Raw genomic sequence first — 10,834 nt, 5'->3', positions numbered from 1 at the left:
CTGCCAGTATATTGGTTCTGTCTGGTTGGGTTTTTGTGTCAGCTGTACAGTTGAGACAGTTTTACCATGTGATGGGAACTCAGAACACAGAAGGATCCAGTTTTGCCCCTGCTGACAAGGGGGCTCCATGCCTTATGGAAGATGTAGCAGGGGTGCTCCCTAGTGAATATTGGGCTAACTGCAGCTCCTCTTCTCCCTCTTCTTGAACAGGAGAACATGTGGAATACAACTGAAGTGGTTGCTTGGGAAACAAAAGAGACAAAATGCTTTTGGGAAGGTTTGGAATGGGATCCCCACCCAGGATACTAGGACTGGCACAAACCCAAACGATGTGTTTCCTGTTTCCTTTCTGCATTTGTTAATTTATCCTTAGTGTAATTTTATTACGGTACCACCTAGAGGCCCCAACTAACATCAGAGGCCTATTTTGCTAGGTACAGCAGGAACATGTGACATCCCTGGCTCAGCATCTAAATAATCAAGACCAAGGGTGGGGGAGTCGGAGGTATAAAGAGGTGAAGTGACTTGCCAGAGATCAAACATCAGGTCAATGGCCAAACTGGTAACAGAAGTGGGGTTGCCTGATTCAGTGGCCAGAGGCCAATTCACTAACCCACCCTGCCTTTCATGTTAGAACACTAATCTAGGGTTACCATTCGTCTGGATTTACCCGGACATGTCCTCCTTTTTGTACTAAAAATAGCGTCCGGGGGGAATTTGTAAAGCACTCACAATGTCCGGGATTTCCCCCCTCCCCCGGCAGAGCAGAGCGAGCGGCTGGGAGGGCTACAGGAAAGTCCCAGGCTGGACTCCGGAGCAGCTGTAGAGGAGCCGGATCCGCCCTGCATTCTGAGCAAGTGTATCAGCACAAAGTGCAGCCCTCCCCTTTTGCAACTGGGAGCTGTTTCTGCCATGCAGCATAGCAAAACGGGAGCGAGAGCACTTTGTGCTGATACAAAGGCAGCTCTCCCCTGCAGCCCGGTCTGGGCCAGGGACCGGGTTTTGTTGTGCTGGGGAGCTCAGCCACGTGTCCGGCTGGCACAGAGCCCAACACCCTGTTCTGAGCAGCAGGGTAAGGGGGCCAGGGGGCAGGAAGGTTCTGGAGGGGGCAGTCAAGAAACGGGGGGGGGGCTTTTTGCGGGGGGGTGGAGAAAGTTTTGGGCAGTCAGAGTACAGGTAGGGGGTAGGGTCCTGGGGGGCAGTTGGGGGGGTCTTAGGAGGGGGCAGTTAGGGGACAAGGAACAGGGAGTCTTAGGTAGGGGGTGGGGTTCTGGAGGGCAGTTAGGAGCAGGGGTCCCAGGAGGGGGCAGTCAGGGGACAAGGAGCGGGGTGGGGGGCTGAGAGTTCTGGGGGGGAGCTGTCAGGGGGCAGGGAGCAGAGGGGTTTAGATGGGTTGGGAGTTCTGGGGGGGGCTGTCAGGGGGCAGGAGGCAGGGAGGCTTAGATAGGGAGTGGAGTCCTGGGGGGCAGTTAGGGGCAGGGGTCCCAGGAGGGGGCAGTCAGGGGACAAGGAACGGGGGGAGGGTTGGTGGTTCTGGGGGGGCGGGAAGTGGGAGGGGCAGGGGCGGGGCTAGGGCGGGGCTCCTCCCGTCCTCTTTTTTGCTTGCTGAAATATGGTAACCCTAACTAATCCTTAAGGAGATGACCCTGCTGACTGCAAGTGCTTTTTCTGCTGAGTCATTACACGAGTTTACTGAACAGTCTCTGGCTTTAGGGCCAACCTTGAGGCTCTCCCAGCCTATTTCGCTGAGGTATATCACAAATGCTAATCCACTGTGGCTCCTGGAGGCTAGATGCAGACTGAATGCCCCATGTTCACCACCCTGCTAGTTCAGCAATGGAGCGATGCATTGACAGTGCCCACGGATAGCAGGATGGCATGTAAATTGCTAGCCAAAGGTAAGAGCTGTTGTCATAATGGGGGAGCAAAATGGCTCTAAAATAATAGGGTGAGGAAAACTCTAGTATTCTGCCCTTTGGGTTGGGACCAAGCACAGGGAGGGGCAGGCTAATGTTCAGATGCCAGGGTGGGGAGAGAGTTGTCTTGACTCTTAATTTTGTTTGTTTTCTTGCTTTGGGGAGAATTTTTACTCTGTAATAAGGATTTGAAAGACAAAGGTGAATGAATTGAAGATTGGGATCAAAGGGTATGCACAATATAGTAGAACATTGCTAATCCACGGCAAACCTCATCATTTCTCTCAGAAATAGCCACTCTCTCCTCACCAAACAGCAGCTATTTAGGGCCTGATTTTCAGACAGCTTAGGGTACGTAGTCACATGTCCAGTTTGTGTGCACAGTTACAGTGAAGCTTGTGCTATGCAATTAAGGTAGTGGTGCCCAAATCCATCTAACTGCTTATGAGCCCGGTTACCTGATTCGCACATGCAACTGGAGAATCCTCAGTGCATGTGAGATTTCAACAGTAGAACCTGGCAGAGCCAAGGGGACCGTTGGGGACCTGAGGAGAAGGCAGATAGAGAGCAAAGTGAAGAATTGATGGGGGGAGGGAAATGAGAATGTGTCCAGGCTGAGAAGGATGGTGGGGCAGAGATACGCACTTGAGGGGGGGGCAAATATTGAGGATGCGGTTTGGGGACTTGTGAGAATACTGAGGAAAGGAGGAAAATTTTGAAAGTGTTGAAAGGAGAAAAATGGTAGGTGGGAAATGAGCAGAATGGAGGCTGGCGACCTCAGACAGAACATTTTCATGTCTTATTCAATCCAAATGACATCTAGAGTGCAGGGAGAGGAGCAGACACAGGCAAGACCTGGGAAGTGTTTATCTTCCAACTCTGCTGCTGAAGGTGAAGTAGTACCCTGTAAACAACCCCTTGTGCTGCCTCTCTGAAATGCTGCGAGAGCTGGAGCAAATGATTCTGGGGTGCATCTGAAAGGGGCTGGTTGCAAGTGGCTGAACATGCAGTATCGGAGGAATGGTCTATGTATATAGAATTTATTGGAGCTGACTGAAAACCAGCTGTTAGAAACTTGTCTTTTCACTTGGGAGAGAGACTGCATTGAGTGAGCTATTTTCATCCTTGTTATATAATGACTGGAAAAGAAGGTGCTGTTGTCTCTACCAAATTCCTGCCAATTGACTTTGAATTCTGATACTGCAATAAAGCCTCTGATGTCAGTTGATTTAAGCAGAGGTAGGAAAATGGTGACAGATAGAATTAGAGCTGACTGGAATCTTGGAAAAAGCAACAGAGGGTCTGGTGGCACCTTTAAGACTAACAAAAGTATTGGGAGCATAAGCTTTCGTGGGTAAGAACCTCACTTCTTCAGATGCAAGTAATGGAAATTTCCAGAGGCAGGTATAAATCAATATACTGACATTTGATTATACTGATTTATACCTGCCTCTGGAAATTTCCATTACTTGCATCTGAAGAAGTGAGGTTCTTACCCACGAAAGCTCATTCTCCCAATACTTCTGTTAGTCTTAAAGGTGCCACAGGGCCCTCTGTTGCTTTTTACAGATTCAGACTAACACGGCTACCCCTCTGATACTGGAATCTTGGAAACATTTGCCACATAGTTGAACTGTGCCCCTGTGTTGGGAGTCTCAGCTGAGAAGCCAGTAACTGAATGGGTTTGGAGCATGAGCTCTCTCACCTCATCCTCAAAAGTAGTGCCCAAGGAATGGGGTTTGAGCCACAAAAGGGGGACGAGTGTTATGGGAGGAGCCTGCATTGCCTGTGGTAATACCTTTTCTGTGGATAAATGGAGGACTTCAGTCCCCCTGCCCAGTCAGTCAGCACCTTTCACTTTTTAGTGAAGAAAAGAAAAACACTTTCCTAGGTTTTGCCTGCATTTGAAATAGCTGTGAATCTGCAGGCCATCTCTTTTTGTTACTACCTGCCATCCCCTTCAGGAAGTGCATGCCAGCCAGTGTGTGAGGCACGTGGTGTTCAAAGCACTGACATTCAAGTAATTGCAGCTCACCAATGACAGCTCCATTATTATCATCTTCTCACAATTTACCCGAGCTAGAGCCAAGCTGGAAACGTCTCTCTGCTAAGGAAAAAATAATCAGGCTTTTGACAATAATCTATTGACACCTCATAAAAATGAATCCCTAAGGTGTGATCCCAGTGTGATGCTGTGGCCAAAAGAAATAATGCAATCCTGGGATGCATAAATGGGGGAAACTAAAGTAGGAGTAGAAAGGTCATTTTACCTTTGTATTTGGCACTGTATTTGACCTGCACGCAGTATTAAAGGTGTGAGCGTACCATGGATCTATATAGTGGCTTTATGATATTTTCTGTTTTATTATCTAATGGTTCCTAACTTTCTGTTAACTTTTTTTGACTGCTGCTGCACATTGAGCAGACGTTTTCAGAGAGCTATCCACGATGACTCCAAGATCTTTCTTGAGTGGTAACAGTTGATTTAGATCCCATTATTTTGTTTGTGTAGTTGGGATTATGTTTTCCAATGTGCATTACTTTGCATTTATCAACACTTAATTTCATCTGCCATTTTGTGGCCCAATCATGCCATTTTGTGAGATCCCTTTATAACTCTTCACAGTCAGCTTTGGACAGAACTATCTTGAATAATTTTGTATCTTCTGAAAACTTTGCCACCTGACTGTTTACCGCTTTTTACAGATCATTTATGAATATATTGAACAGCACTGGTCAGAGTACAGATCCTTGAGGGACCCCAATGTTTACCTCTCTCCCTTGTGAAAACTGACCATTTATTCCTACCCTTTCTTTCCTATCTTTTAAGCAGTTACTGATCCATGAGAGGACCGTCCCTGTTATTCCTCAACTATCTACTTTGCTTATGAGCCTTTGGTGAGGGACGTTGTCAAAGGCTTACTGAAAGTCCAAGAATACTATATTCACTAGAATCACCTTTGTCCACATATTTGTTTAAAGCCTCAAAGAATTTTAATAGTTTGGTGAGGCATGATTTCTCTTTACGTAAGCCATGCTGACTCTTTCCCCACATATCATGTTCATGTATGTGTCTGATCATCCTTTTCTTTAGTCTAGTTTCAACCAATTTGCCTGGTACTAGGTTAGGCTTACTGGCCTGTAATTGCCAGGATTGCCTCTAGAGCTTTTTTTAAAAAAATCTGCTATCTGCCAGTCATCTGGTACAGAGGCTGATTTAAGCAATAGGTTGCATACCACAGTTAGTAGTGCTCCAATTTCATATCTGAGTTCTTTCAGACCTCTTGGGTGAACACCATCTGGTCCTGGTGACTTATTACTGTTTAATTTATCAGTTTGTACCAAAACCTCCTCTATTGATACACCAACTCTAGGACAGTTCCTCAGATTTGTCACCTAAAAAGAACAGCTCAGGTGTAGAAATCTCCCTCACATCCTCTGCAGTGAAGATCTATGCAAAGAATTCATTTAGCTTCTCTGCAACTGCGTTGTCTTCCTTGAGTGCTCCTTTAAACCTCAATCTTCCATTGTCCCCACTGATTGGAAGCAGGAAGCCTACCAAACAATGTACTTACAAAAACTCACTGCAATTTTTTATATCTTTTGCTAGTTTCTCTTCAAATTCTTTTTTGGCTTGCATAATTATACTTTTACGCTTGACTTGTTGCTGTTTGTTCCCTTCTGAGGATGCTTTAGCTGAGGATGTTTCAGTGCAAATTACTAAATTGGTCTTTCATCAATAAATAATTTGCCAAATTCATCCCTGATGTAACTCCAGTGAGGTCAATTAATCTGACCCACTATCGCTTCGGCTCATTGACTCTCCATCTTAAACTCACTCTCTTGTTTTGCCTATGCTTCTTTATTTATATGCACCAGGAATTATTTTAGAGACGTTCTATAGCCTGAGTTATACAGAAGGTCAGACTAGATGATCACATTGGTCCCTTCTGGCCTTCGAATCTATGAATTTATGTCTCTCTCTGCTATTATTCATTATTTAACACTGTGACTGCAATATTTATTTAAGTGTCCTGGGCCCGCGGCTGGGTGTGGCACTGCTCCCATCCCCAGCCTTGGCCCTGGGCTGGGAACAGAGCTGGGGCCCAGGGCCAAGAATGGAGACGGGGGCGGGAGTGGAGCCACAGCCGGGCCGCGGTGGGGGCCAGCAGCCAGGTGTATGGCCGGATACGGAGCCACAGTGAGGCAGGGGATGGGGTCAGGTGTGGGGCCAGGAGCTGGGCCTGCAGCTGTGAGTGGGGCCAGAGCAGAGCTGGGTTGTGCTCCCTCCTCGCCCCCCCCCCGTGGGGCTGGCCCAGGCCCACTGTGCACCCCCGAACATTCCTCCATGTCCCCCCCGGGGGGGGGTGCGCCTGACAGTTTGGGGACCTCTGGTCTAGTTCCTTATTTTAAAATTTTATTTGGTTTCATATTAGTTTGAGCTGGGCCATTTAAACCAGCAGTTTAATTGGTAGCTATTGTTATCCGTATAGCTTGGAAAAACCAGTTCATAACCCAGTGTGAACAATAACATCTCAATGCTAAAATCATGGCAGCCAGTCTCTGGTGTTACAGGCAGAAATGTGTGTGTGATGTTTATAAATTAGGTTTTTTGAATCGCTCGATTGAATCCTATTGTATCTCCCAACAGTTATGGGCCTAATCCTGACAGCTGCACACAGCCCAAGCAGGGATCATTCATAGGTGAATGGAATCCCCCATCCCAATCCAGACCAGTACTGACATGGTCAACATCACCATGCTGTGAATTTATCTTCACAACAGCCCTCCGAGTCTTTCAGGAAAAACAGGGGTAGACAAGAACTGCCCTTAAAAAAAAAAAAAAAACTAAGCAGGAAAAAGCCCCTTCAGGCCTTTATTTAATGCATCAGAGAAAAATAAAAATGAGCATTTAAGGGCTAGATTCTCAGCTGGTATAAATAAGCATAAGTCCGTTGACTTCAAGGCTTTTTTACTCTAGCTGGGGATATGGCTTTTAGTTTTCAAAGGGGGATGTGAAGGGCATTCATGGTGCATTGACCCCCTACATCGATGACAGCATCACCAGCAGTGTTTGTGGAAATAGCAACACGGGTCTGGCTTTAGAGATGCAAAACTGAATGCCAGGATGGTTTGGACCTGGGTCCCATTTTATGAGGAATGGGGAGAAAAAGAGGGCTTGGAAGGAATGGTTCTGGTGGCCAGTCTCTAGTCTTCAGGACTGTTTATCTCTTGGCAGCACTTGTTTTAGTCCTCTTAAATAGTAAGCCCCAGAGCTGTAGCCCCATGCTGTAGGGATGTCACTATCACCCCAGGTAGGCCAAAGAACAGTGCAGCCTGCATAAGAAGCAGCTCTCCAGTGCAGAAAGGGATCTAAATGGAGACCACAAAAGGATCCTGAGTGTCTCCAGCATATTGTTATCTAACATTTAGTTAAAGATCAGGGACCTGATTTTTGCTGGCTCCTTGGAGAGGTCCCTTAAGACAGGTTTCACTGTGTGCTGGGAGGGATATAGGGTGTGAGGGCACAACTACTCAGTCAAGGGGATTGGGAATTACAGCAACTGCCTAGATGCGCTTCCTGGCTTCCACCCTGCCTGAGATTTCCAATCTTCTTGTATGTCAAAACCCAGTCCAACTATTTTGACCTTGTGAAGGTCGACACAATGTGGCAGGGTTGGAAACTGAAAATCTGCTATTTGTCAACAGTATAGTTCAGGCAGATGCAATCTGAGCTTTTTCCACTCTCTCTTGCCAATAATTGACAGCACAGACTTTCCATCCTTCCCCAGGAGTGAAAGGTGCTGTGGGCTCCTTGTTCAGAGACCCTCTGCTGAGGTGGTAACCTGCAGATTACTCCCTTTTGCAGAATGGTTTCTGTGAAGTGAGACTGTTGCTGGGTAGGAGACCAAGCAATGAGGATGGGTTCAGCAAACCTATTTCGATTAGGACTCTAGGTTAGGACCTAAACCAAGAAGTCTTTAACATTATAACCACCATCCTTAATACTGGAATTTACTTAAAATATCAGGTGATCCTGGAAGACCATTTCAGTACCATGTGCATTGCATTGTTCCCTAGAGACACAAGCCCATGCTTTTAATGGGTATTTACATGGGAGCACAGCTGTTCAGACCTGCCAAAAATATCTTGTATTTTTATTTGTGGGGCACAAAAGTTATGTATGAGTCATTGTCCTTCAGAAGACATCCTTACAGATGTGATTCCACTAATGTAGGGGAAACTGTTACAGGAGCAGATCACTTACCAGATCTCATAAGAGAAGACAATTTCCAGGATAAATACTGAAGTTTTTCAACAAGAAGACTGTATTATCCCATTTTTTATTTGCCATATTCATTTCTGGATTATTTTAGTTTGCCTCTACTAGATCCTCTGTAACAGGTGGCAATTTATTTGCCATGTGGATTGTTGTCCTTGAAGAGTGGTCTAATGATCAGAGTAGAGAACTGGGTGTTAGGACTCATCAGTTTTAGTTGCAGCTTATGCACTGACTCACATAACTTTTCTATGCCTTTGTGTATCCCCTCTGTAAAATGGGGATAATACTTGCACCCCATCGTTTTTGTGAGGTTTAGTATGTGTGTGTGTGTGTGTGTGTGTGTGTGTGTATATCTTCAGATGAAAGAGGGAGGAAGTGAGGCTGCAAGATGGAAACTGTCCCGTTAGATTAACTTCTTTGACTCAGATTTAAAAGCTGTGCAGCTGGTACAAATTTTTAGTTGCAGGCTATACAGTAAATCTCAGCCCTGTTATCTGTAGGATCTTTTGCACTGATGGGGGAAAGTCAGGGAAGTTTGGTTCATAGTTTTGTAATGACTCCTTTGGGGAAGGCCATCGTCATTATTAGCTGCCCTTGGCTTCAACTGGGGCTTCAGGTCCAATAGTAATAATTAAGAATAAAAAATGATAGAACTGATGACATCTATGGTGTCCAAAGCTGTTAATTATACAACTGATTAAAGAGCAATTAAGGCCTCATAGAAAACTTTTAGAAAGCACCTTGCCTGCAGGCAGTATTGCCTATATTTTAGCATACAGGCCCCATATTGACAAAGCAGTAAAATAAAAATATATATATTCTGTATTGCATCTTTCATACCACTGTCTCCCCAAAGCCTTGACAGTGTTAAATAATGCAGTCACAGAATTAAATGTTAGCAAAGGGAGAGGAAAAATTAAGAGGCTGAAAGGTGTTGTTCCAGGTGGCGGAAGTTGAGAGAAAGCTCTTGCACGAACAGTGGTGAGCCTGTATGGAGGGACAGAGAGTAGGCAAGTGTAGGATGAGCTCTGGAGACTGGATTTATTCTATTTATTTATGGAAAAGTTGCAAGGTCCATCGTCTTTGCCCCTATGCCTGCCACCTATTTCCCAGTGGAAGTCACAACCTCTGTTTGTGACATTATTCTTATAAGTATTCATCATAAATGGCCTACAATGTGTAGTTTGGATCCTGATTTCAAAATGCTTGATGCTCCAATCCAGAGTTTTGGTTTGGCTGATTATAGACTGTAGCTGAGGAGGACGGTGGGACAAGCCCCCTACTCGTACTTAAAGTGCTATGACAACGTCCATGTCTATGGAGAGGACACACAGGCTCTTTTGGCTAGGTCCACAGTAGTACTTAGGTACCTAACTGCGTCTTTAAGTGCCTAAGTCCAATATTTAGGCAACACTGATGTTCTCAAAACCACTGCTCAGCTTCCGCCTAATCCCAGAGGAGACTAAGTGTCCACCAGTCACCGTCCGCAAAGTTGCCTAAGCACAGAAGCCGCCCACAGCTGGAAAGCTGCTCAGGGCCCTCACTGAAGCCGAAGCCCTGGCAGTCCCAAAACAGGATTCTCAAGTCGGCGTTCCCCCACCTATCTTGCCTGTGGGGTCAGCATTTTCAGCGCATGCCTACAGGTTCGGGCCCTACAGAAATGATGGCCAGGGTGAGCCGATTGGGTGTTTTCAGGCTCAGGTGTGTGTGTCCTAGTCCCTGTCTCAGCTTAGAATACTCTCCTGGGCTGAGGGAGACCCAGGTTCACGTCTCTGCCCCGAGGACGGCTTAATTATTTATACTAACAGGAGCGTTTGAGACCCATCCCAGAATAACCCATAATCCAGTGGTCAGGACACTTACGTGGGACATGAGAGGCCCAGATTCAGGTGAGTGCTCTAATGGGGTGAATTTTTCTGTGAGACGGGGCTGCTGACCTGGCTTTGGCACCTAACTCCAGGAGAGGGTTCGTGGCTGAGAATCCCAACCAGAGATAGGTGCCTCTCTCTAGCAGCCAGTACGCCCCTCGGCCCGTGCCACTTCCAGCAGCTCCCATTGGCCTGGAGCAGCGAACCGCCGCCACTGGGAAGCTGCGATCGGCTGAACACGGCAGGTAAACAAACCGGCCCGGCCTGCCTGGGGCTTTCCCTAAACAAGCGGCAGAACAAGTTTGGGAACCACTGCTCTAGCCCATCAGTCAGATGTTCAGATCCATGGAAGTTAGGAGCCTAAGAATCTTTATGAATCTGGGGCTTTTCCTCTGAATTTCTTTTGGCTGGCTTAGACAGCTCCCCGGACAGGATGCTGGCTTCTGTGAATCCCGTTTTTAGACGCCTATGTCTCCCCATGTCTAACTCAGGGCTGAGATTCCACTAGGTAGCAGGATGCCTAGGGCAACACTCAGTATTGCAATGTCTAAGTAGAATGGTGGATTTAGCCCTTAGTTTTTAAGGGCTTGTCAGGAAGTGGGGCACACGAAGACATGGTAACCGTGGATGGAATTAAGTTTGTCTGATGTGGAAAGAAAAATGGTTGAATCATCTCTAAACGGTTTGTTTTTCAGGAAGTTCTGGCGATTCCCTAACTGATGACACAGGACGGTTTGAGCAAATCACTTGGGGTGGCAGCCAGAAGG

Source organism: Malaclemys terrapin, chromosome 3 (genome assembly GCF_027887155.1).
Source record: "Malaclemys terrapin pileata isolate rMalTer1 chromosome 3, rMalTer1.hap1, whole genome shotgun sequence".
NCBI classification, from domain to species: domain Eukaryota; kingdom Metazoa; phylum Chordata; order Testudines; family Emydidae; genus Malaclemys; species Malaclemys terrapin.
This window is presented reverse-complemented; position numbering follows the sequence as displayed.